Source organism: Chiloscyllium plagiosum, unplaced genomic scaffold, assembly GCF_037043375.1.
Source record: "Chiloscyllium plagiosum isolate Xiang-an unplaced genomic scaffold, Cpla_swu_hap1 HiC_scaffold_15, whole genome shotgun sequence".
NCBI lineage: Eukaryota > Metazoa > Chordata > Chondrichthyes > Orectolobiformes > Hemiscylliidae > Chiloscyllium > Chiloscyllium plagiosum.
This window is the reverse complement of record NW_028270153.1, coordinates 15,444,291-15,470,686: the sequence shown is the minus strand read 5'-3', so window position 1 is coordinate 15,470,686 and position 26,396 is coordinate 15,444,291. Positions and strand designations below refer to the sequence as shown.

The 26,396-nt window shown below is 42.8% G+C and overlaps 1 protein-coding gene across 2 annotated transcripts in view; it reads left to right on the top strand.

The window, feature by feature from the left end:
- Nucleotides 1-2,376: 2,376 nt before the first annotated feature.
- Nucleotides 2,377-26,396, top strand: part of LOC122560261 (protein NDRG3-like) — a 130,996-nt gene continuing 106,976 nt past the window's right edge. The window contains exon 1 of one of the 2 annotated variants that reach the window (XM_087994764.1): nt 2,377-2,528. The gene's annotated coding sequence lies outside the window, so the exon portion shown is untranslated. The remainder of the gene's footprint in view (nt 2,529-26,396) is intronic. The other variant, XM_087994765.1, reaches the window with a different exon arrangement.

Genomic DNA, 26,396 nt, shown 5'->3' with positions numbered 1-26,396 from the left:
AGACAGCATCCGTGGAGAGAGAGCAAGCCAACGTTTTGAGTGGAGTCGCAGGTAGATAGGATAGTGAAGAAGGTGTTTGGTATGCTTTCCTTTATTGGTCATAGCATTGAGTACAGGAGTTGGGAGGTCATGTTGCAGCTGTACAGGACATTGGGTAGGCCACTTTAGGAATATTTCGTGCAATTCTGGTCTCCTTCCTATCGGAAGGATGTTGTGAAATTTGAAAAGTTTCAGAAAAGATTTACAAGGGTGGAGGATTTGAGCTATAAGGAGAGGATGAAAAGGCTGGGGCTGTTTTCACTGGAGCGTCAGAGGCTGAGGAGTGACCCTGTAGAGGTTCATAAAATCATTGAAGAGCATGGATAAGATAAATAATCAAGGTCTTTTCCTTGGGAGGGGGAGTCCAGAACTAGAGAGCATAGGTTTAGGATGAGGGGGAAAAGATTGAAAAGGGACCTAAGGGGCAACTTTTTCACGCAGAGGGTGGTGCATTTATGGAATGAGCTGCCAGAAGAAGTGGTGAAGGCTGGTACAATTACAGCATCTGGAAGGGTATATGAATAGGAAGGGTTTAGAAAGATATGGGCCAGGTGCTGGCAAGTGGAACTAGATTGGGTTGGGATATCTGGTCAGCATGAACGAGTTGGACCGAAGGGTCTGTTTCCATACTGTAGATTTCTATGACTCTATGACTCTTCATCAGAATTGAAACACCCCACCATCAGTTATATGCTTTCCTTTATTGGTCAGGGTATTGAGTACAGGAGTGGGGGAGGTCATGTTGCGGCTGTACAGGACATTGGTTAGGCCACTGTTGGAATATTGCATGCAATTCTGGTCTCCTTCCTATCGGAAAAATGTTGTGAAACTTGAAAGGGTTCAGAAAAGACTTACAAGGATGTTGACTGGGTTGGAGGATCTGAGCAACAGGGAGAGGCTGAACAGGCTGGGGCTGTTTTCCCTGGAGCATCAGAGGCTGAGGGGTGACCTTATAGAAGTTTACAAAATTATGAGGGGCATGGATAGGGTAAATAGACAAAAGTCTTTTCCCTGGTGTTGGGGAGTCCAGAACTAGAGGACATAGGTTTAGGGTGAGGGGGGAAAGATATAAAAGAGACCCAAGGGACAACATTTTCACACAGAGGGTGGTACGAGTATGGAATGAGCTGCCAGAGGAAGTGGTGGAGGCTGGTACAATTGCAACATTTAAAAGGAATTTGGATGGGTATATGAATAGGAAGGGTTTGGAGGGATATGGGATGGGTGCTGGCAGGTGGGACTAGATTGGGTTGGGTTATCTGGTCGGCGTGGATGGATTGGACCGAAGGGTCTGTTTCCATGCTGTACATCTCTTTGACTCTATGACTGTATATGACTATTTGAGAAATTAACGAATAAATATTATTTAAATTCAAACTACTTTTGAAAAAAATATTTAAACTGGTGTAAAAGGCTTTAAGTAGTTGTCTTTTCCCTAGGATAGGGGATTTCAAGACTAGGGGGCACACTTTTAAGGTGAGAGGAGAGAGATTTTAAAAGAGACATGGGCAATTTTTTTTAGACAGAGGATGCTTTGCTTGTGGAATGAGCTTCCTGAGGAAGTGGTGGATGTGGGCACAATTACAACATTTAGAAAACATTTGGATAGGTACATGAATAGGAAAAGTTTGGAGGGTGATGGGCCATGAGCAGGCAGGTGGGACTAGTTTAGTTTGGGATTATGTTGGGCATGGACTGTTTGGACCGAAGGGTCTGTTTCCATACTGTAGGACTCTAAAACAGTCTCCAACACTGGAAACGTTAACGTTGATTTCTCTACATAGATGCTGCCAGATCCTCTGAGCTTTTCCATCAACCTCTGTTTCTGTTTCCAACATTGAGTTAAAAATCACAGAAAACCAGGTTCTGGTCCAACAGGTACATTTGGACTATGATTTAGAGGTGCCGGTGTTGGACCGGGGTATACAAAGTTAAAAATCACACAAGACCATGTTATATTTGGACTATAACCTGGTGCTGTGTGATTTTTAACTTTGTTCACCATAGACCAACACGGCACTTCCACATCATGGTTTTCAACATTGGCAGTGTTTTTGTTTTAATTTAATTAATCTTGTCCGACCCAACCAAGGAATTTTCTTTCTCTCTCCTACTGTCATGTTGCACCATTCAGAATTTTCATAGCCTCGTCCTCACTTGGGCTTGTAGAGTGAGTGGAAACGTTTATATCGTGGCACAGACGCAGTTCACCCACTTCCTGGCCTGGAGCTGGGCGGGCTGAGCTCTGGATCTCTGTTGCCACAGTGACTCCAGCTTTCAGTCATTGCGGGCGGCTCCTGTCAGGACTCTCGTTCCCTCCCCGTTTTCCACACCTTCTCCCTCCTCCAAGTGACGCATCGGAGTGAGATCGGTTCAGTTTCCATGAGGGGTGGGGGGTGGGAGATCAACGATCAGCGCAGACAGACAGAGAGAGACAACAACATCGCCACTGACACCGAGAGCTGGGACTTCCCATCGCTGTGCACTCGGTGAGTATTGGATACATTTTGTGACAAGTTGGACAGAGTAGAATGTTGAGCAAAGGGATACATTGAATCGGATACATTGAATCGGATACATTCCCAAACCACACACACACACACACACACACTTGACTACCCCGTTACGAGACTGACATAGTGTTTTTTTTAAAAAAGCTTTTAATTTAAACACGAATCAGGCCGAGTAAAGAAGCATGACCCAGCCCAGGCATGGGGAGGTAAGAGGAATCGGAAGAAAAGGCAGCCACTGCTTGGTTTAAGATCACGCGGAAAGGGGAATGTTTATTTCTCTCCCAGTGTTGGTCTGGGATGCTAGCGGGCGAGGGATTTGCTGGGAGGGGTGGACGGGGGAATTTGGACGAGTATTGGATGATGAACTCCCCTCTCCTTCAGTTGCACTCGTCCGATTTCTTATCGGAAATTAACAAGAGCCCGGGGGTCAAAGAATCCCAGCGCCGAGCTCCTCGTCCACAGGCGAGGAGCCAGACATTCTTGCAGGGGTGTGCTGCAATGTTGTGGATGCAGAGCTGACGGAGACAATCCTGTTCCTCTCTTTCCAACCTTTCTGGTGACATTAGCCGAAGACATTCTCTCAAGGACACTGACACCTAGCGCGCACAGTTGCACTCTCCTGCAGCCTTGTAATAGTAATCGAGGCAAGATTGTAAATCTTACTTAACCCCCACCCTCCTCAGCTAAAGTATTTTAATAGTTCTGTATCAGAGGCCACCTTGCTCGATCTGACCTTGCGGGAGGGGACGAAGGGGAAGGAAACGGTTGTGTGTTTTTGAGATGCTGGTGACAGTTCAAATACTTCCCCGCCGTGTCTGGAGTTGTTGATCTTGTTTCTCGGCTATTTCTTCTCACAAAGAGCTGGCTGTTTCCGTCCAGGAGGGACAGGGGTCTGGAAGAGTACCACAAAAGGCCTCTTAAAAACTGGGGTCGAGGAAGTCACTTAATCAATAAGAAGGGTTCCAGAGATGTTAGCGCGCCCTGAAAGATTTCAGTTGTCCTTGTCATGCGATGGTCATAGACACTGGTCATAAAGTCAGATATGTACAACATGGAAACAGACCCTCCGGTCCAACTCATCCATGCCAACCAGATATCCCAAACCAATCTAGTCGCACCAGCCAGCACCCTCCAAACCCTTCCTATTCATGTACCCATCCAGATGCCTTTTAAATGTTGCAATTGTACCAGCCTCCACCACTGGCAGCTCATTCCATACACGTACCACCCTCTGTGTGAAAAAGTTGCCCCTTAGGTCTCTTTAATACCTTAGAGTCAACATATACAGTATCCGCTCCCTCCATATCTCTGCTTCACTTGGAGCAGCCAAGCATTAAACTCTTTCTTCCCTGAGCACTGCAGTCCCTTCCCAAAACCTCTCACCTCAATCCATTTCAAATCAATCGTTAAAGCTTAAACAGAAATTGCTGGAGAAACTCAGCAGCTCTGGTAACTTTTTTGGAGAGAAAACAGAATTAGCATTTCAGTTCCAGTGAGTCTTCTTCCGAACTCCAGGAATGGAAATTAACTTTGTCTTCTTTCTACAGGTGCTGCCAGACCTGCTGAGTTTCTCCAGCAATTTCTGTTTTGTTTCAGATCTTCAACAGCCAGAGTTCACTGTTTCATTTATTTGTTAAAGCTTACTGCTTTGACTACATTTTAAATTATGTGTCCTGATGTCTCCATAAATGAGAGCAAAAATGTTTGGAAACATTCAGCATCTCATGTAGAATATCTCCTTAGGTTGGCTGATGTCAAATTGTGCCAAATTACTCTCATGCAAAGCACTTATAGGCAATTTGCTAAATGAAAGGTTCTACGTTTAGAAAAAGGGATGAAGTGGCTATAGTTTTTTTCTGCTTGTGTATTCTCTTGTGAGATTGTGACCGGTGCTGGCAGTATGCTGTTAGAGTGGTCACTTAGCTGTCAACCTGAATGGTGAGTGTCGGTTGCATGTTTAACTAGAAAGTACAGTATACCATACCAGAACCTTATCCTGTTATGTGTCTATGCACATTTGGTTTTTCAATAAAGATTACTAGGTAATGCTTCAGGAGTGAATACTACCAGATGGTCCTCGCACTCACCAGCAGGTACAATAATGTAGTCTTTCTCTGAAATCTGCTAATATCGCACAAATTGAAGATTAAACTTGGAGGCTGTAGATTTGTATTGGGCAAATATGGTCTTAATTCCACCCTGACCTTAAATTTACCTGGACCATCTCTGACACCTCCCTCCCCTTCCTGGACCTCTCCATCTCTATTAATGACGACCGAATTGACACTGACATTTTTTACAAACCCACCGACTCCCACAGCTACCTGGATTACACCTCTTCCCACCCTACCTCTTACAAAAATGGTTTCCTCATTTCCCCTTCCCCCACCTCACCATAGTTCTAAACTTCCAGCATAGCACTGTCCCCATGACTTGTCCTACCTGCCTATCTCCTTTTCCACCTATCCACTCCACCCTCCTCCCTGACCTATCACCTTCATCCCCTCCCCCACTCACCTATTGTACTCTATGCTACTTTCTCCCCACCCCCACCCTCCTCTAGCTTATCTCTCCACCCTTCAGGCTCTCTGCCTTTATTCCTGATGAAGGGCTTTTGCCCGAAACGTCGATTTTACTGCTCCTCGGATGCTGCCTGAACTGCTGTGCTCTTCCAGCACCACTAATCCAGAATCTGGTTTCCAGCATCTGCAGTCATTGTTTTTACCTAATATGGTCTTAAGACAATACTTGTTGACTACAATTGTGTCATGGTGTTTTACTTGAGCTTTGTATTCCATTTCAAAGTATTGGGTAGATGTGGACATGTCTGTTGAGGTTTCAAATGTGTAAAGAGAGTTTAGGGTGTAGGTTTGCTCGCTGAGCTGTAGGTTTGATATCCAGACGTTTCATTATCTGGCTAGGTAACATCATCAGTGGCGACCTCCAAATGAAGCGAAGTTGTTGTCTCCTGCTTTCTATTTATACGTTTGTCCTGGATGGGGTTCCTGGGGTTTGTGGTGATGTCATTTCCTGTTTGTTTTCTGAGGGGTTGATAGATGGTATCTAGATCTATGTTTTTGTTTATGGCGTTTATGGCGTAAAGAGAGTACTTTATTATTGCTAATGGGACTGAATTTTCCAAGAAGTGTATCTTACCCACGCCCCCGCCCGCCCCCCCCACCAAAAGGTTTTAATCAATGTCTACACCACTTTCCACTTCCTGTATTTCCAGGCTATTTGAGTCAAGAGAGGTTGGTTAATTGCTTTTCAAATCTGATGGATTGTCTTTCACTTCTGTTTTCCTGCATTGGATTCCCAGTCAAGTAATACCTTGATTTTAAAATTCTCATCCTTGTTTTCAAACCTTTCACTGTAATCTGCTCTAGACACGCAGCCTTCCGAGATATCTGCACTCAGACTCATAGAGTCATAGAGATGTACAGCACGGAAACAGACCCTCCAGTCCAACTCGTCCATGCTGACCAGGTATCCAAACCCAATCTCGTCCCACCTGCCGGCACCTGGCCCATATCCCTCTAAACCCTTCCTATTCACATACCCATCAACCAACAGCATTTATTGTAGATATAATCCTCAGTAACCCATAAACCTTCCCTAAACTCCCACATCCGACAAGAAGAGCATATCACTGTACTAAGGGCTATTTGTGCTTCTTTCAGTCTACAGACCCAGAAAATAACACCATCTTACTCCTCTACAAAACACTGCTCCAGGTTAAATTAATACTTATGGCTTATATTTTAAGTTTAGTCAAGAGACATAGCTCAATAAAACATATAATCAAGAAAGAACCCACTCTACTCACTACTGCAGACTTATTTTAAGGCCATGCCTCAAATCCACTTATCTGCTTCTGTGCTGTGACCTTTCCCAAACAGGTTTCTCCAAAATCAGTTGTGAATTTCACTGTTTTTTAAATTTTCCCTGACACACTCCAATGTCCAGCGATACATGAATTCAACAACAAAGGCAGTAACTACTAACTCTGTCAGTTAGCAATGTGGGTTCTTTCTCTCTCTCTCTCTCCTGCACTAACCTCACCATGTGCTTCCTTTGTCTGATCTCTAACTCTGGCGTAAAACATTTCTGATTTAAAGTTTTCAACCATTGGTGGCTGTGCCTCCAGTTTCTTAGACTGCAGGCTCTGGACTTAGCTTCCTCTGACCTTGCTATCTTTCTTCCAGGCATTAAAACTTTATCAAGGTGGTAGATTTTTGGTAACTTAACCTGAAATGTCCTTATGTGGCTTGGTGTTTTACATTGCCTCTCTGGAAAGCCTTGAGATGTTGCATTGCATTAAAGGCGCTATGTAAATATACGTTTTTGTGATCATGAAGTCCTCACCTAACAAGGTGGGTAGGTTTGAACAATAATTACAAGCTCCAGTTGGTGGTATTATGTGACAAGCCAGTGATAGAGGGATTTTAATCTGTTATAAAGGTATAATTATATTAGTGTCTCTTAATTATACATGACTCCTTGTGTTATTCTTCACTTTAGCGCAGAGACATTTTCAGCAGAATCACTGGCTCATAATGTAGAAATTTCTGTTCCATTGGCAGTTTCAAAAATAGCACCGTTCATTTACTAACACAGTCCCCGTCACTTTTATTTACTTGACTTCTGTTTCAGCAAAATGCAAACTTGAGGCCAAATTCGATGAAAGTTTGCATTATAAATTCAATATTGATTCACAAGTGTGCTTTGTACATTATTAAAATTGTCCTGCTTCTATGTCATACCTACTGAGTTGTTTCTATTTCAGCCGCATGAGGTTTAACTACATCATGATCGTCATTTTCAAAGTACCTGATAACAAATTGAAATGGTTTATGTATATATTTTTAAAACTGTTTTAAAAATTTAATAAATGTATCACGGATTGAACTTGCAAACTTTGTGCTGAGAGGGTTACCTGACATTAGCCAGCTGCAGGGATGTGGTATGGATTGACCAGGACATGTAAACAGTAGATTTTAGATTCAGCAGTGGTAGAAAAACCCTGTGAAAAATGTTAGAGTTGCAACTTCCATGGGCTGTAAGTCAGCAATGTTCACAACCAAAAAAAAGGCTAATTGCCCTCCTGCCTTATCAGACATGGTTCAATAGGTAGCAGATGGAAATGTGTTGCTGGAAAAGCGCAGCAGGTTAGGCAGCATCTAGGGAACAGGAGAATCGACGTTTCGGGCATAACCCCTTCTTCAGGAAGGGCTAATGCCCGAAATGTCGATTCTCCTGTTCCTTAGATGCTGCCTGACCTGCTGCGCTTTTCCAGCAACACATTTCCATCTCTGATCTCCAGCATCTGCAGACCTCACTTTCTCCTCAATAGGTAGCAGTCTTCCAATCCCACTCCAGAACTTATAACATAAAAAAAAAGACTTGTGCCCCACTGCAGAACTGAGGGAGGGTAGGTTGGGCATTTGTTTAATGACTCATCCATAAGACAACGCTAATTCCAACCACTTGCACACCCCACATTTTTATTGCTTTGCCATTGATGGCTGTGCCTTCAGCTGGTTAAGCCCCAGGGTCTGGGAGTTGCCTCTCTATACACTTCTGCCTCTCTATTAATCTCTCTCCCTTTCAGATGCTTCTTAAAGGGATCACAGTTTGAAATAAGGGGTCTCCCATTTAAGACAGTGTTGAGGGTTTTGTTTCTCCCAGAGCTGAGTGTCTTTGGAGAGAGTAGTGGAGGCAGAGTTATTGAGTAATTTTAGAGCAGAGGAAGACAGGGAGTAAATGCTAATGCCTAGATTAGAGTGGTGCTGGAAAAGCACAGCAGGTCCTGATGAAGGGCTTTTGCCCGAAACTTATATTTTCCTGCTCCTCGGATGCTGCCTGACCTGCTGTGCTTTTCCAGCACCACTCTAATCTAGACTCTGATTTCCAGCATCTGCAGTCCTCACTTTTGCCTAGTTAATGCTATTGGGCATTTGAGTGAGAATGTATAGTTGAGTCCTGAGCCTATTGAATGACAAGCAGACTAGACGGGCCAAATGGCCTATTCCTGTTCCTATTTGTATGTTGGTTTGGCAAACCTAAGTCTTTGACCAATCTTCTGGTCACCTGTGCTAATATCTCCCTAATGTGGCTTTGATTTGAATTTGTTTGATGTTCCTGTTTACTACATTAACAACCACAGTCACTGGTAGACGTTTTGCAAGTGGACTCTGTGCCCTTGGACAAGGTAGGAGGATATCAGTCAGGGTTCCCACTTTTGATCCATACACAATGACCCCTTCTTTTGAACATGATTACTGGAACTTAACAGAATTGTGCTCAGTTAGGGAGCCTGTCAGGTCTTGAGGTCCATTGATGCAAAAGCTACAAATGGAAAATAAATGGAGGAACAGAGAAAATACAAGAGAAACATTCTCTCTCCCGATCCTGACTCTGGGCACAGTGATATGGTGGGGAGTCAAAGAAGCCTCTGCGTTAACTGAAGATGCTGCGTTATTGGCTTCTCATAGAGGAGAAAGTTGCACCAAGTTTCCTGCTGATGATTAAAATGGTCCACCTAAACTCCTTCCTGTACTTGGAAAAGGAATATAGTTCTGAGGCAGTCCGCTAAGGTTCCATGTTACGGCTACAGCTGGGATGATCAGAAATGAAGCAGTGCACCATGGCAACCATTCACCTGATAACCAGAGTAATGGAGTTTGGATCTTTAAACCTTAGCATGGGTGGAAGCTGCAGTTCCCAATTCCTTGTCTTACCATGACCCAGTTAGCACAACCAACCTCTGTCACAACTTGGTGGCTGTTTGTGTAATTTACCTTTCTCTCTGTGTATGCACAGACACACTTTCACTCTGTCGACATGATTTGGAGATGCCAATGGTGGACTGGGGTGTACAAAGTTAAAAATCATACAACACCAGGTTATAGTCCAACAGGTTTAATTGGAAGCACACTAGCTTTCAGAGTGTCACTCATTCATCAGGCGATAGTGCCACTACCACCTGATAAAGGAGCGACACTCCGAAAGCTAGTGTGCTTCTAATTAAACCTGTTGGACTATAACCTGGTGTTGTGTGATTTTTAACTTCTCTCTGTAGAAACGCACTCACACACTTTCTCTCTCTCTCTCTCTGTCTATCTCTCTTTCTCTCTCTCTCTCTCTATATATATATTTCTATATATGTATATATCTTTCTCTATGTATCTCTTCTATATCACTGTCTCTCTCTCTCTCTGTATATATCTCTCTCTTTGTATATCTCTCTCTTTCCATCTCTCTAAATATATATATTTCTCTCCCTATATATCTCTCACACTATTTTAGAAACGTATGTAATTATAAAAAGTTGATAATCATTTCCTGCTCTCATCGAGCTTTAGGAGCATGGGAACAGGAGTCAATCATTTAGCCCCTCTAGCTTTCAGGCCTTCAGTAAGAGTATGATCCATGACGTAATGCTCCATATCCCATAATAACCTTGAATTAACTAAAATCTATCAATCTCTGTTTGAAAGCAACACTTAATCTATGATCAATGACCATTTATGGAAGCGATTTTCAAACATCTATCACACATTTCATGTGTTTGGTAACTTCACTCTTGGCAATTCTGCTTTTAATTATTAGATCATGTCCTTAGTCCTGGACTCTTCAATCACCAGAAATAGGGGCTTCTTCACCATCCTGTAACTTTTCCCCTTAAAATGTTGAAATTTTGTGTTAAATCTCCCCATAACCTTTTAGGAAAATAGAGATTTACATGCACTAGCTGCTTAACAGATTTTTCACACTCACAGAAATATCCTGTAAATGACCCTCAGGCATATGTGACTGAAGTTAAGACCATAAGACATACGAGTGGAAGTAAGGCCATTCGGCCCATTGAGTCCACTCCACCATTTAACCGTGGCTGATGGGCATTTCAACACCACTTACCTGCACTCTCCCCGTATCCCTTAATTCCTTGCGGGATTAAGAATTTATCAATCTTCTGTCTTGGTGATATTGAACGTCCCGGCCTCCACTGCTCTCCATGGCAATTCATTCCACAAGCAAGTTAACGTATCTCTATAAGCAGAGAATCAGAAAATGATGACAGCACAGAAGAACGCTATTCTGTCCATCTGTGAAAGATCAATCTATCCAGGGCTGCTCCTCTGCCTTTTCCCCAGAGCCTTGCAAATTTTTACTTTTTTGATAGTGACCCAATTTCCATGTGATGACCCTTAATTGACCAGAGGTCACCATGCTCTCAGACAGTCTGTTTCAGACACTGACAATTAATAATGTGAAAACGATTTCCCTCCAGTCACCGTTGCTTCTTGTGTCAATTACTTCAAGCCTATTGCCACTGATTCGCAATCCTTCAGCTAATGGGAATCGTTTCCCTCTATCCACACTTTTCAAACTCCCTACGATTTTGAACACCTTTGTGAAATTTACTCTCAACTTTCTCTTCAAGCCAAATGTTCTGAACATTTCAAGTCTTTACCAGTATTTTGGCCTTCAATGGATGTGAAAGATCCATCTAAGTAACAGAATCCTCTTTAGCATCTCTGTGCAATAGTTGTCTCCTTATGAAGCAGTGTACTCTCCGATTTCCTACTAAATATCAGCATTTAAATTAAAAGAAGAATATTGGGCATCCATTGTCTGATCTAACCTCGTATCTGTCTCTCTATGGACAGCAGATTGATCATGTTAATTTTGATATCCTTACTCAGACAAGGAGTTCAGGCACCTAAGCTACATTCTGTTTTGCCTATAAGTGATGTTCCTGAATCTCACAGGCCTGAGCTGCCATTGCATTGCAAAGAAACCAGTCAGAGTATAGGAAAAGTCAAGAATGAGAGAACGAATCTTGAGTTTAAATTTAAACAGTGAGGCATTGATATCGATGTAAAAGCAAAATACTATGGATGCTGGAAATCTGAAATAAACACAGAAAATGTTGAAGAAACTCAGCAGGTCTGTGGAGGGAGAAACAGACTTGAAGTCACACTGGACTCAAAACGTCAACTCTGTTTCTCGCTTCATAGATGCTGCCTGACCTGCTGAGTTTCCCCAGCATTTTCTGGGTTTGTGCTTAACATTAATGTATTCTCATGACGTTAACTGTACCACTGTAGTGATCGGAGCCAGGGCCGGGTGAATCTCATTGACTATGAGATCCCTGTTTGGGGTTGTAAACCTGGAGCAGTCAGGGGCCCCAGCTCATATACTTGAACAGACAATTCAGAAAGTCTCCTCAGTCTAGGGATTGGCTTGGAGCTGACTGGTCACAGTCCAGATACAGTGCACATGTAAATAACTGGTAACTTGGCCTCTGTGCAGTTACTTCGGTGACCCTTAAGAGAGATCTTGGAAGCTCAATATTTTATGACTGCATGAAAGCTGGGGTGGGGGTGGGGGTGGGGGAAAGCAAACTTGTCACAAGCACTTCTGAAACATTGACACTTCTGTATGTGATAATGAAAGGTGAGAAATTCTATTTTCGTAGTTATTTGAAGACAGGAGAGAGGCAGCTTATTAAAATGAAACACTCCAGGGAGAAAGTTGCAAAAATGAGAAAATAACAATCACTGACAACGAGTTATAACAATGTCAGTCAGAACAGCTCCCTTTTTTTATTTAACATCAGTCATTTATATTTTGTGGATGATTGTTAGCTAGTTGCTGTCTCATAGTGTTAACAAATACTGACTGAATTATCCAGCTAAGATTGCTGACCTCTCCTTGAAAGTACCCATTAACTTTTCTGTTAATGCTACATTCTTGCCCTGCCCAGGAAAGCTGAAGGTTGAGTAATTACAAGAGAAAAGCTAGTTATTTTCACATTATGCCCTTAATGCATTCTGTCTTAGATTTGAACCTAAATCTTGGGGAATAGATAGTCTAATAAAAGCAGTGAGTAAAAGCACAGATATAATGTTGAGAGAAAAGTGAGGTAAATCCATTATTAATTATTGAATGAAGAACCATAAGTGGAGGAAAGCTTTCAAACCATCAGAGAGAGGGGTACAGAAAAAGACCATAAGGCATAGGAGTAGAGGTAGGCCATTCAGCCCCTTGATTCTGCTCTGCTTTTCAATGATATCATGGCTGATCTGATAACCCACTTTCCTGCCTCTCCCCCATTAACTCTTGATTCCCTGACTGATCAAAAATTGCCACAGACGGCTGTCAAGGCTGGGTATTGAAGTATATTCAAGGCTCAGAAAGAGACAGATTTTTAATCCATAGATTCACTACCCTCTAAGAAATTCCTCCTCATCTCTGTCTCAGATGTGTGAGCTCTTATTCTGAGATGGTACTCTCTGGTCCCAGTTGAGAGTGTGTTGCTGGAAAAGCACAGCAGGTCAGGCAGCATCTGAGGAGCAGGAACACACTCTCAACTCTGATCTCCAGCACCTGCAGACCTCACTGTCTCCACCCTCTGGTCCTAGTCTCTCCCACAAGAGGAAACAACTTTATTTTATGTCCCCTAAGAATCTTGGATGTTTCAATAAGGTCACCTCTCATTCTTCAAAATACAACCTACTTGGCCACTCCTCATAAATTTTCTACTCCCAGTATTTGGTATCAGCCGACTGAATCTTTTCTGGACTGCTTCCAATGCCCCCTATATCTTTCCTTAGATAAGGGGCCAACATTATTTAAGCAAAATGCTCCTACTTTTCTTCTCCATTCCTTTCGATATAAAGGCCAACATTCCATTTATCTTCCCCATTACCTGCTGAACTTGAATGCTAGATTTTTGAGATTCATGGACGAGGACACTCAAGTTCCTTTGTTCGGTAACTTTCCACAGTCTTTCTCCATTCAAAAAATATTCAGCTCCTCTATACTTATTTTGTCAGATTATATTCCGTTGGCTAAAGTTTTGGCCACTCACTTAACCCTCTACAGACTTTGTCATCCTCTCCACTTCCTGCTTATTTTAGCTATTGTACATTCACTTTCCTCATCCAAGCCCATAATGTAGAGTATTTAGCCCCAGCACTCTATCTTTTATTAATTATGATGTGGAGGTGCCAGTATTGGACTGGGGAGGACAAGGTCAGAAGGCAGGGGTAAGATTAGAGTGATGCTGGAAATGCACAGCAGGTCAGGCAACTGTCCGAGGAGCAGGAAAATCGACGGTTCAGCAGGAGCCCTTCATCAGGGATCTGAGGAACAGTAAAATTGACGTTTTGGGCTGGATTCCTGATAAATGGCTTCTGCCCAAAATGTCGATGTTTCTGCTCCCCGGATGCTGCCTGACCAGCTGTGCATTTCCAGCACCACAATAATCTTGACTCTAATCTCCAGCATCTGCAGTCCTCATGTTCACCAAGGTCAGAAGGCGCACAACACCAGGTTATAGTCCAACAGGTTTATTTTAAATCCCAAGCTTTTAAAGCACTGCTGCTTTGACAGGTGATGAAGGAGCAATGCTCCAAAAGTTTGTGATTTCACACTAATCTGTTGGACTATAACCTTGTGTGGTGTGACCTCTGACCTACTATTAATTAGTCCCTGCTCTACCCATGCTAATATTCAACACCAGGGGCTTCTACCTTTATTAGCTAGCTTGAAGTGTGGAACTTTATCAAAAAGCTTCTGAAAATCCATATATATTTAGGGTGGCACGGTTGCACAGAGGTTAGCACTGCTGCCTCACAGTGCCAGAGACCTGGGTTCAAATCCGGCCTCAGGCAACTGTCTGTGTGGAGTTTGTACATTCTCTGCGTGGGTTTGCTCTGGTTTCCTCCCACACTCCAAAAATGTGCAGGTTAGGTGAATTGGCCATGCTGTACTAGTAGTGTTAGGTGAAAGGGTAAATGTAGTGGAATGGGTCTGGGTGGGTTGCTCTTTGGAGGGTCAGTGTGGACTTGTTGGGCTGAATGGCCTGTTTCCACACTAAGTAATCTAATCTAATTTCATCCATTGTTTTCCCTTTATTGGTCTGGCTTTCCTCAGAGAGTTCCAGTAAATTTGTCAGACACGATTTCCCATTCACAAAGCCACGCTAGTTGCTTCTTTATATTAAAAGTTCTGCTTTCGCATGCTTTATAATGCATCCTGATGTTTTTTCTGATGTTTTCCCAGTTGCAGATGTTAAGCTAACTGGCCTTTCCCTTTGTAAACAAGGTTTTCTTCTTTGGAAATGTGAGGACGGTTGGCAATGTTCATATCTATAGCGCCCTTTATAACCTCAGCACCTTCCAATGAGTTTTGCAGCCAATTAAAAGTGTTAGCATTGATTGTCTTCTTATTTACCTTTGCAGTGTATAGCCAGCCTGATGCACTGAACAGGTTGTTTGAGACTGTTGTTGCTCTTATAAAGAGAATGTTGTTTGCCTGTGGTCTGTTTCTCCTCACTCCTTGGGTTATTTTGTGACTGTGCCAGATTAGGGAGAACATGGGTCACTTATAATGTTGGAAAAGCAGCCCAGTTTGTGCCCACTATGGTCCTGCCTACAGTGATGTGACAGTAATCAGATAATGTGTCTTACTTATGTTGGTTATAGAACAACCTGATTGGTCAGGACATGGGGAGGGGCGGGGTGGTCACTCCCATGCTTCTCTTCAAAACATGGTGGCCTTGGAGAGGACATTATGGGGCCTCAATTCAATCTTGTTCATCAGCACTGGACTGAGAGTGTCACCTTAGATTTTGAATTCAACTCCTCGAGTAGGCCTTAGACCCAAAAGCTTTTGACTCATGAAATAGCCTGCAGCTGAGGCAAAATAACACCATGAAAATGTGGAGAAATCGATACTTGGAGAACAAACATTTACTACTGTAGAATCATAGAATCCTTACAGTGCTGAAAGAGGCCACTTGGCCCATCGAGTCCACACTGACCCTCCGAAGAGCATCCCATCCAGACTCCGCCTCCTGCCCTATCCCTGTAACCCTACATTTACCATAGCTAGCCTGCCTACATAAACCTGGACACTATGGAACAATTCAGCATGGCCAATCCACCCAATCTGCACATTTTTGGACTGTGAGAGGAAACCATAGCACGCAGACACGGGGAGAAGGTGCAAACTCCACACAAACAGTCGCCCAAGGCTGGAATCGAACCTAGGTCCCTGGCGCTTTGAAACAACAGTGCTAACCACTGAGCCACCTAAATGCAATATTGATATCCTTTACAAAATATTGATTATTTTATAGTATGTGGGTGCCGCTAGCAAGGTCAGGATTTGTTACAATTTCTAATTGTCCTTGAACTGAGTGGTTTGCTTGGAGCATTTCAAAGGGCAGTTAAGACTAATCCACATTACTGTGGACCTGGAGTCTCATGTAGGGCAGACAAGGTAATGATGGCAGATTTCCTCCCAAGGAGGATAAGAGTGGACTAGGTGGGTTTGGTGACAATGGATTGCTTCATCAGCCTCCATATTTTGTTCATTGAATTTAAATTTAGTCAGTTGCATGTCCTCAGAGCATGCCCCTATTCTCCTCCTGCCTGTAATGGAGAAATCTTGATGCAGATATCGCTTTTTGATTGCTGCTGGGGATTGGCTTTTTGAGGAGATTATGAATTCATGTCATCAATCCAGTTGGCCACAAGAAAAGGTCCTCATATAGTGAAATGTTATTTGGCTATGTGTAGATTAATTGCGTCAAGGGATGTGTGGTTTATTCCAGAACTCCTGCTGTGTGGAACTATGTGATGCAGATAAATGAAAGGTACAGATGTGATAGCTCTCCATTTCAGCCAGTGAGGTAAACAGGAACAGAAGAATTTTGAAAGTGGGCCCTCTGTAAGACTGCACTTCAGTCTCAGGTATTAATGGGTGTGTATAACAAAAGATCTTTCATAAAATCCCTACAGCGTTGGAACAGGCCATTTGGCCCATTGAGTCAACACTGACCCTCCGAAGTGTGTCTCACCCAGACCCACACTCCTGTCCTCATCACCATTATTTTTACTGTGGCTAATCCACCTATCCTAGGATTACACATTTTAGTATGACCAAGCCACCTAACCAACACATCTTTGGATTGTGGGAGGAACTGGAACATCCAGAGGGAACCCACGCAGACGCAGGGAGAACGTGCAAATTTCACACAGGTAGTCACCCAAGGTTGGAATCGAACCCAGGTCCTTGGTGCTGTGAGGCACCAGTGCTAATCACTGAGCCACTGTGCTGCCCCATTTGTCTCTAGGTTTTCAAATGGAGTGGGAGGTGAATATTTCACCATAGTGAAAGTAACTGATGCAATAACTGGAAATTTACCACCACGAGAAAATTCTGGTTAAGAAAGACCATTTTGTTCATCTTTATTTATCTTTTGTCCCGGAAGTTGCTTCAAAATGGCCTCTAGTTGCTTCTTAAATGACTCTAGGATTTTTCCTGTGGTTTACTGTGCAGTAAGGTTCAGGTTAGGTATATTTACAAGTGTGTTTACCTGTGCTATGCAAAATCAGACCTGTGCTTTTTTGGTCCCTTAGACACCTACATGATTTAATTGCATTCATTTCAACTGCTGGCACCTCCAACAAAGTAAACAAGTTGGGAGTTCTGCACATGCTTTCTCCTGTGTTCAGCCCCCTTCCTGCAGCAATAAAATCAATTTCTTCCAGTTCTGCAACATTGTCCATTCCACCTCTACCTCCCAACACCCTCGACTACATTCTAATGAGTCATTAGCTGGATCTGTGTAGTTTTCACACTGCTGGCGTTCATTCCTCAACTTTCCAGCTTCTACAGGAAGCTAAACCTTCAGCAATCGTGTGGCGTTGTTAAGGAATTTCACTCTTTGTCATCTCTGTCTTATCACCCCTGTTCCTGCCTTCAGAAACTTTAAGAGCATTCAGTTGAACTTTGCTTTTGACCTCGTGACTGTCACATTTAACTCTACTTTGGATCTGGCTTCCAGTGAGGTGCGTGGCGCTGGTTCAGGGTAAGCAAAGGTAGAAAAGAATTGAGCAAAGACATTCCGGCTGTCAGTTTGACATCAAGTCCTGAATTAATTGGAAAAAAAAATTGGTTCAATGTCACAAAACTGAGATTGTTCCTTTTAGTTCCCATCAGTTCCTGCATGCCTCTTCCATTTACTTCATCAGCTGTCGCCTGGAGATAAATCTAATCAGTGCAGAAAGAGGGCTTCATAAGCTTCAGGATTATCCCATGGACTGTGCAAAATGTGATTGCTTGTTCTAATGTAGCAAATATGGCTGGCAATTCATACACAGCAAGTTCCCACAAGCTGTAAAGTGATAATGACCAAATAATCATAGGATCCCTACAGTGTGGGAACAGGCCATTTGGTCCAACAAGTCCACACCGACCCTTTGAAGAGTATCCCCTACATAGATAAGCTGCAGAGCTGGGCTGTGAGGTGGCAAATGGAGTTTAATGCGGACAAGTGTGAGGTGATTCACTTTGGTCGGAGTAACCGGAATGCAAAGTACTAGGCTAATGGTAAGATTCTTGGTAGTGTAGATGAGCAGAGAGATCTCGGTGTCCATGTACACAGATCCTTGAAAGTTGCCACCCAGGTTGACAGGGTTGTTAAGAAGGCATACAGTGTTTTAGCTTTTATTAATAGAGAGATTGAGTTCCGGAACCATGAGGTTATGCTGCAGCTGTACAAAGCTCTGGTGTGGCCACACTTGGAGTATTGTGTACAGTTCTGGTCATTGCATTATAAGAAGGATGTGGAAGCTTTGGAAAGGGTGCAGGGGAGACTTACTAGGATGTTGCCTGGTATGGAGGGAAGTCTTATGAGGAAAGGCTGAGGGACTTGGGGTTGTTTTTGTTAGAGAGAAGACGATTGAGAGGTGACTTAATAGAGACATACAAGATAATCAGAGGGTTAGATAGGGTGGACAGGGAGAGCCTTTTTCCAAGTATGGTGATGGCGAGCACGAGGAGGCATAGCTTTAAATTGAGGGCTGATAGATATAGGACAGATGTCAGAGGTAGCTTCTTTACTCAGAGAGTAGTAAGGGTATGGAATGCTTTGCCTGCAACGGTAGTAGATTCGTCAACTTTAAGTACATTTAAGTCGTCATTGGACAAGCATATGGAGGTACATGGAATATTGTAGGTTAGGTGGGCTTCAGATTGGTATGACAGGTCGGCGCAACATCGAGGGCCGAAGGGCCTGTACTCCGCTGTAATGTTCTATGTTCTATTTCCCCTGACTAATGCACCTAATCCACACACCCCTGGACATTATGGGCAATTTAGCATAACCTGCACATCTTTGGACTGTGGGAGGAAACCGGAGCACTCGGAGGAAACCCATGCAGGCACAGGGAGAATGTGCAAACTCCACGCAGACAGTTGCCTGAGGCTAGAATCAAACCCAGGTCCCTGGCGCTGTGAGGCAGCAGTGTTAACCATTGAGCCACCGTATTACAGGCTTGTTGGTTGAGGTATAAATATGGGTTAGGATGCTGGGGAGAACTTCATTTCTCCTCATCAAATAGTGCCAAGGATATTTAGCATTCACACATATCAGCTCAACTAAAGTCAGTCCCTCTGGCATCGAAGTTCCTCTGTAGTGGACTACAATGTCAGCTTAGCCTTTGTGCTTACTCTGTGACAAGCCTGATGCTAAGAGTAGGAGCTTCCTGCACACCCATTTAACTTTCTCTTTGTGTTATTAGAGGCAGTACCAATGATTTTATCATACTTTGTAAAAATAAAATGAAATCTTGAATTATAATCCATAAAGCACTATGAAGATCTCTGGAGCCGAAATAGTAAAGTTGAAATTTGGTCTTGTTTATTGTGTATTCCAGTTTTTAAAAAAAAACTTATTTATTAGTTCTTTATCTATAAGCAGCAAGATTTTGCTGTTCGGTCGAATTTAACCTTTCAGGTTAATTTTAATGAAGTTTACATGTTTGCAGGAGATCTGGGGTAGAGATGCTTTCATAATGGTGAAATATCCCCCACAGTTTAGCAACTGTAAAAAGAAAAGGCAAGATAAATTGAGAAGTCGTGATTTTAAGAACCTGTGGAATGGGGGTGATGCTGCTTTGTTAAGATTATTTAGGTTCCAGGAAGTGAGGGAAATTGCAAAATGACATTATTTATTTTACTGTGTATTCATTCATTCACAGATTATGGACATTACTTGTAAAGCAATCATTTTTTTCCCATTTCTATTTCCTTGAAAGGGTAGAGGTGAGTTGCCTTTATCTGTGGGCCGTGTGGGGTAGTAACACTCACAGTGCTCCTAGGGAGATCTAGAATTTAATCAATCAATCAATCAACCCATTTAAGGCTGGCTTTGTGAGGTTATGGAGTATGGGGTGAGCTACAGTAACTACAAGGAAAGTCAAATACAACACTTAAGCATTCTTACTAATTGCTCAGTTTAGTAGGTAAGTCTAAAAGATTGAAGCTTCAGACTAGGAGTTGAGTTTATATTTGATGCTGATACCTTGATTCCATAGTGACATATCATTGAAGGAATTGCCTTCAGCAATTGATACTTAGTGTCTTGAGTGAGATTCCATCGAAATATTGAAAAGCAAGGAAAGATCTGCCTGACTTTATTGGCATTTCTCCCTTAACTCAACACCACAAAGAGACCTTTCACATGAAAAGTTGAAGAAAGAGTTTCAGAAGGATTGGTGGAGTTAAATAAGGGGACATTGTTTTCAATTGCAGAAGATTAATTATTGAAAGGAGTTCGATTGAAGATAGTTAGCTAAAGAAGGTGGGATTTAAACATTCAATACACTTGAGATTTTGTAATTTGAAGGCACTGCCTGAAAGATGGTGAAAGCAAGTTTAATTGCTTTTAAAAATGAATTGGAAAAAAAAATTACAGGTCAGTGGGTCAAGACAAGTGGATTAGGAATCCTCTTTCAAAGAACTGACAGTAGCAAGGTAGGCCAGAATATTTTAGAGTCGAAAAGTGTGGCGCTGGAAAAGCACAGCCGGTCAGGCAGCATCCAAGGAGCAGGAGAGTCGACATTTCAGACATACTTCCTTCAACAGGATTGTGTCATTCCCAGTGAAGGTGCCACACTTTTCGACTTTGACTCTCCAGCATCTGCAGTCCTCACTTTCTCCTACAAACTGTTTTAGCCAGTGGCAAGAAAGAACCATGAATTGTTAACGTAAAACTCTAAAACTTGAGCTCTCCTCCTTTTTAGATTTCCCATCTCCATACAAACCAGCACACACTGCAAAAGCAAGGCAAGTATCATAGGAGGGGGAGGAGACCTAAGTCAGAGGAGATTAGTTCTGGCACCAGTCTGGATCATAGTGGTTGATGAGTTGGTTATTTTCAGTCTGGTTCTCACTTCCTCTGATTCTATGTTAATGATGAGTGATTGCAGATACACTGATATTCCATCTTTCATTCACTGGCTGAAGATTTCAATAGCTCTGAAGGTGTTTTCGCCTCTTTCCCTTTGGAGTGAGGGTGCCATGGTGGCTCAATGGTTAGAACTACTGCCTCACAGCGTCAGGGACCCAGGTTCGATGCCAGCCTCGAGAGGCTGTCTGAGTGCAGTGTTCACATCCTCCCTGTGTCTGTGTGGTTTTTGTCAGGCTGCTCTAATATCCTCCCACAGTCCAAAGGTGTGCAGGTTAGGTGGATTGGCCATGGGGTTACAGAGACAGAGTAGGGGTGTGGTCTAGGTGAGATTCTCTTTGGAGGGTCAGTGTGGACTCAGTGGGCTGAATAGTCTGTAGGGATTCTATGTTTCTAAACAAGGGAGTTTTCAGACAGAGCAGTTTACAGGAAAATAGTAAATGAGAACAGGAGCCAGGAGCTTTCTGATACTTCTCCCCACAGGAGGAAGCGAGAGTAGGGGTGCTTTATCTTTGCAGGCTAGCATCTACTCGAGAATTTGTCCACAAACAAAGCTGTAGTTACTTGCCCAGGAACCAGTCAAGTGATTGCTAACATGCTGAGCACTTCTGAACACACAACTGCCGGTCAATTGAAAAACTAATCAAAAGTCTTGTCAGAGTCAGAATCATACAGCATGGAAACAGGCCCTTTGGCCCGACTCGTCTATGCCGACCAGGCTTCCCAAACTGTCTTGGGCAAAATTGCACTGAGCACACTCACATGGCACCGAGGTATCTAGCATCCTCCCTTGAATAAAGTAACCCAAAAAGTACAAGATACTGCGAGGCACAGATAGAGTGGATAGCCAGAGACGTTTTCCCAGGGCAGAAATGTCTATCATGAGGGGGCATAATTTTAAGGTGATTGGAGGAAGGTTTAGGGGAGATGTCACAGATAGGTTCTTTACACAGAGAGTGGTGGGTGCGTGGAATGCACTGCCAGCAGTGGTGGTAGAGTCAGATACATTAGGGACATTTAAGCGATTCTTGGATAGGCACGTAGAAGATAGTACAATGTAGGGTATGTAGGTTAGCCTGATCTTAGAGTAGGATAAAAGGTTGGCACAACATCCAGGGCTGAAGGGTCTGTACTGTTCTATGTTCTATGTTCTATGTTAAATGTTCTATGTTCTATGTGAACTGCAACATCTTGCAGTTTCCTTGGTTTAAAGTAGTATCTTTTTCACATTTTTAGTCCACGGTCCAAGAAAAATGCAAGTGGTCTTTACCTAACACCATGGATGGTTAGGTTTTGGATAGCACTCTCTGAGACTCTGGTGAACAGAAGCCAACCATAGCTTTCAACTGCAGGCCTATAGAGAAAGGGCAGGTCAATGAGATGAGTTGGGTTACTCTTGGAGGGAACTGGTATGATCTTGATGGACTGAATGGCCCCCTGCTGTGCTATAACCAATCTGTGAAGATCATAGAATCAGAATCACTACAGCATGGAAGCAGGCCATTCAGCCCATCGAGTCCACACCAACGCTCCGAAGAGCATCCCACTCCTAAACCCTATCCATGAAACCCTGCATTCCCCATGGCTAATCTACCTAGCATGTACATCCCTGGACACTATGGGGCAGTTTAGCTTGTGCAATCCAACCTAACCTGCACATCTTTGGAAGCCGAGGCACCCGGAGGAAACCCACGCAGACACAGGGAGAATATGTAAACTCCACACAGACAGTCGCCCAAGGCTGGATTCGTACCCAGGAACCTGGTGCGGTGAGACAGCAGTGTTAAACAACAGATGACAGTCAGAACCCAATGGATAAATAACAAAATGAGTCAGTGCCTTCGCAGATTGGGGGGGGCAAGTATTTTATCAAAAAATTGCACTTTGTATATATAAACTCTTAAGTGACATTCTGGTGGGGCAGGAGCTTTAGTCATTTACAGGTAGGGGAAAACAATTAATAAATCTCATCCTAAATTTTACTTTGTTGCATTACCCACTTCACTTGAAGAAAATGAATGGAAAAATTGAGTGACAGAGTGATTTGTGTTTTAACATCTCTGGGGATGATATTATCAGGTTGAATTATGTTTGGAGCAGGTGTATGATTATCCGAGCGCGACATTTCCGTTACCACAGGCACAATGGAAGTTGCCGAGTCCTGGTGGAGATGCTGAGTCAGGGTTGTTTGTTAAATAATGATGCCCTTCACAATCTCAAAACATTCCAAAGCACTTTCCAGCCAATCAATTCTATTTTGAAGTGTAGTCCCTGTTGTAATGTAGGAAACATGACAGCCAATTTACACACAGCAAGCCCCTGCAAATACAATTATGATCGGTTAATGATTTTACTTCCTTTGGAAAAGACCATTTGCATTTCAAGTCTTGATGCTTTCAGTTCTTGTAAGAACAGGTTTACATGTACAGTATACAGAAGTCATCACTGACCACTTGGATTGGAGTTTCAGCACAGAAAGAAACTTCAACCCTCCATTTTGAATATTGAGATTCGATGGCTAGAGATGTAACCTGACTACATTGTCCTTTACTTTAGACAATATTACTACTTTAAAATTCTGTTTGGGCATGTCAAGTGTGAGTCTGATTATGAATCATCTGTGGAGCTGGTAGATATTTTGATCAACATGTTCATACATGTTACGACAGATTTGAACCTAGAGGTAGGGACACTACCACTTTACCACAAGACACTCTCTGTGGAGCTGGTATACTGTCCACAATTACTATCTAATTTATAATTAATTGCCAGTCATGTTTATGGTGTCTTTAACAATTAAAATATTCCAAGGCATTTCACAATGGCAATTGCCAAACTAAATTGACATTAAACCACATGAGTTATTAGGGCAGGTGACCAAAACATGGCTAAAGTTATCATTTTTAAGGTGCAATTTAAACCAGGAGGCTCCCACACTCTTACTCTCTGCCATGGGAATGTTGAAAATCACATAACACCAGATTATAATCCAACAGGTTTAATTGGAAGCACTAGCTTTTGGACCACTGCTCCTGGATATCAGGTTATCCACAACCACCTGATGAAGGAGCAGCACTCTGAAAGCTAGTGCTTCCAATTAAACTTTTTGGACTATAACCTGGTGTTGTGTGATTTTTAACTTTGTGCAGCCCAGTCCAACACCGGCATCTCATGAAGGACTTGCTGGTTGATAATCAGTTCGTACAGATGTGTTATGAAAGATCCTTCCTTGGTCATTGAGTCGAGCAATAGAACTCAAATCCAGAGCTTCCTGAGTACCCAGTGCACTAGAAGACCTCCCTATCATAGGGATGTGGATTTGAAAATTAAGTGTTGTCAGAAATGACTAGGCTGGGAGAGCAAATTCGACTGTGTCTGAGATTCACAAGCATTTCACTTCACACTGTAAGAGTGTTGTGTTGACATCTACTGTCAAATTTATTCAAGGAGAATTTTGATGAGGGAACAAAGCCATAAATTATACTTCCTGTGATGACTCACAAAATCTCCGCTGCAGTAATTTAAATTGAAAGCAAGTCATTGTGACCTTTGTTTACAAAACATCAGGAATGAATTTTTTCATACTTTTAAGTGGACTCTCTGACACCATTCAACATTACTCAACTTTAAACCGGTGAGGACTGACCGTTTTCAACCCAACTTCATGTTGAGCAAGAACAGGGAGGGAACTGGTTAGAATTTGGATTGGACTTTGTTGTAATGTGCACTCCAGTACAGGAATACATGAGTACAGTGAAAAGGGTGTCAAGTCACCATTCACTGGTGCCATCCTGAGGTTACAAAACCAGAATTAATAAATAAACAACAGCAGAAATAAAAGAAAGGCAAAAGGTAAGAAAAACATCCAGATCTTAAAGTCTAAGTCTTATCTTCATAAAACTGTTTGGAACCTTCGATGCAGGCCCGCAGGCCTAGCCATGGCCTGAAGTCTTGGTCAGCCTGTGAGTTACCATGTTTCTGACTTTACATTTGTCTTCGTTAATATTTTTCTCTTCACATATCTATAGAAACTTTTACAATCAGTTTTTGTTCTCCACAACTTTACTGTTTCCCCCCCCCCCCCTAAACAATCCTTTTTTGCACTGTTGCTAAACAGCTCCCAGTCTTCAGATTTGCTGCTTTTTTTGGTCAATTTTTATCACCCTTCCTTGGATCTAATGCTATCCCTAATTTCCCTCATAACCCATGATTGGGCCACCTTTTGCATTTTATACCTGTGCCAGAGAGGAATGAACAATTGTTGTAGTTCATCTGTGTGTTCTTTAAATGTTTGCCATTGCGTGGTCACTAACTTTCCTGTAAATAGCATTCCCCAGTTTATCATTGTCAGTTCTCACCTCATAACATCTTGGTATCCTCTATTTAAATTCAAGGCTCTAGTCTCAGAACCAACCATGTCACTCTCCAGCTTATTTAAGAATTGTATCATGTTATGGTCACTCTTTCTTGCACAGCTAGAATGCCAGTTATTGTCTTAGGAGAACACAATACCAGTCTAAGTGGCTTGTCCTATAGTTGGTTCCTCAACATATTGACCCAGGAAACTATCATGTGCACAGGAATTCCTCCTCAAAGGTATTGTTGCTGATTTGATTTCACAGGCTATGTGCAGAGTATATTACTGGGCATTCTGTGATTTGTTTAGGCAAAATTAGGTGGGGGGGGGGGGAAGGGAGGGCAGGTCATCCTACGTGTCACTGAAGTCTGTAATTGGATGTAAATAATGGAAAAAGGACAGGATATAACGTGTAGATACTATGTGCCTCCCTCTGGGGATGTGTTTTTGATCATTTACAGTGTGGAAACAGGCCCTTCAGCCTAACAAGTCCACACCAACCCTCCGAAGAGCAACCCACCCAGACCCTACACTACGGGCAATTTAGCATGGCCAGTTCACCTAACCTGCACATTTTTGGACTGTGGGAGGAAACAGGAGCACCCGGAGGAAACCCACGCAGACACGGGGAGAATGTGCAAATTCCACACAGATAGTTGCCTGAGGCAGGAATTGAACCTGGGACCCTGGTGCTGTGAAGCAGCAGTGCTCACCACTGTGCCACCCATGGGTATAGGGGGCACAAAAAATATGTTAGGTAGTTTGCTCACCACCCACTCTCAAGCACACTCCCACAATAGAGAGTGGGAAGGCACTGAAAATCTCAGCCAGTCAATTAAATGTAAATAAATAATTAAGGACCAATTGAACTGGTTTAAAAACTGATAATAGGCTGCCCATGTCAAATGCTGTTGGAGTTTGTAAGATGATGGGAGGAAATGTAGCTACTGTCTTCAGGGGATATCCTAGGGGGAAAATTCCCATAGTCACCACAATTTCTTCAGACCCACCTGCTCTAAAAAAACCCTCTGGAGGATACATTGGGAGCCCAGGGGATTTTCTGCTGGGATTGAAGCAATTTAGTACAGAGCCTTTATTCCAATCTGATCCAGAAAAGTTTTAAAAATTCATTCATGAGATGCTGAGCCAGGCAGTTAAGAGACAACCACATTGCTGTGGGTCTGGAGTCACTTGGCAGACATTCGTGAATCAGATG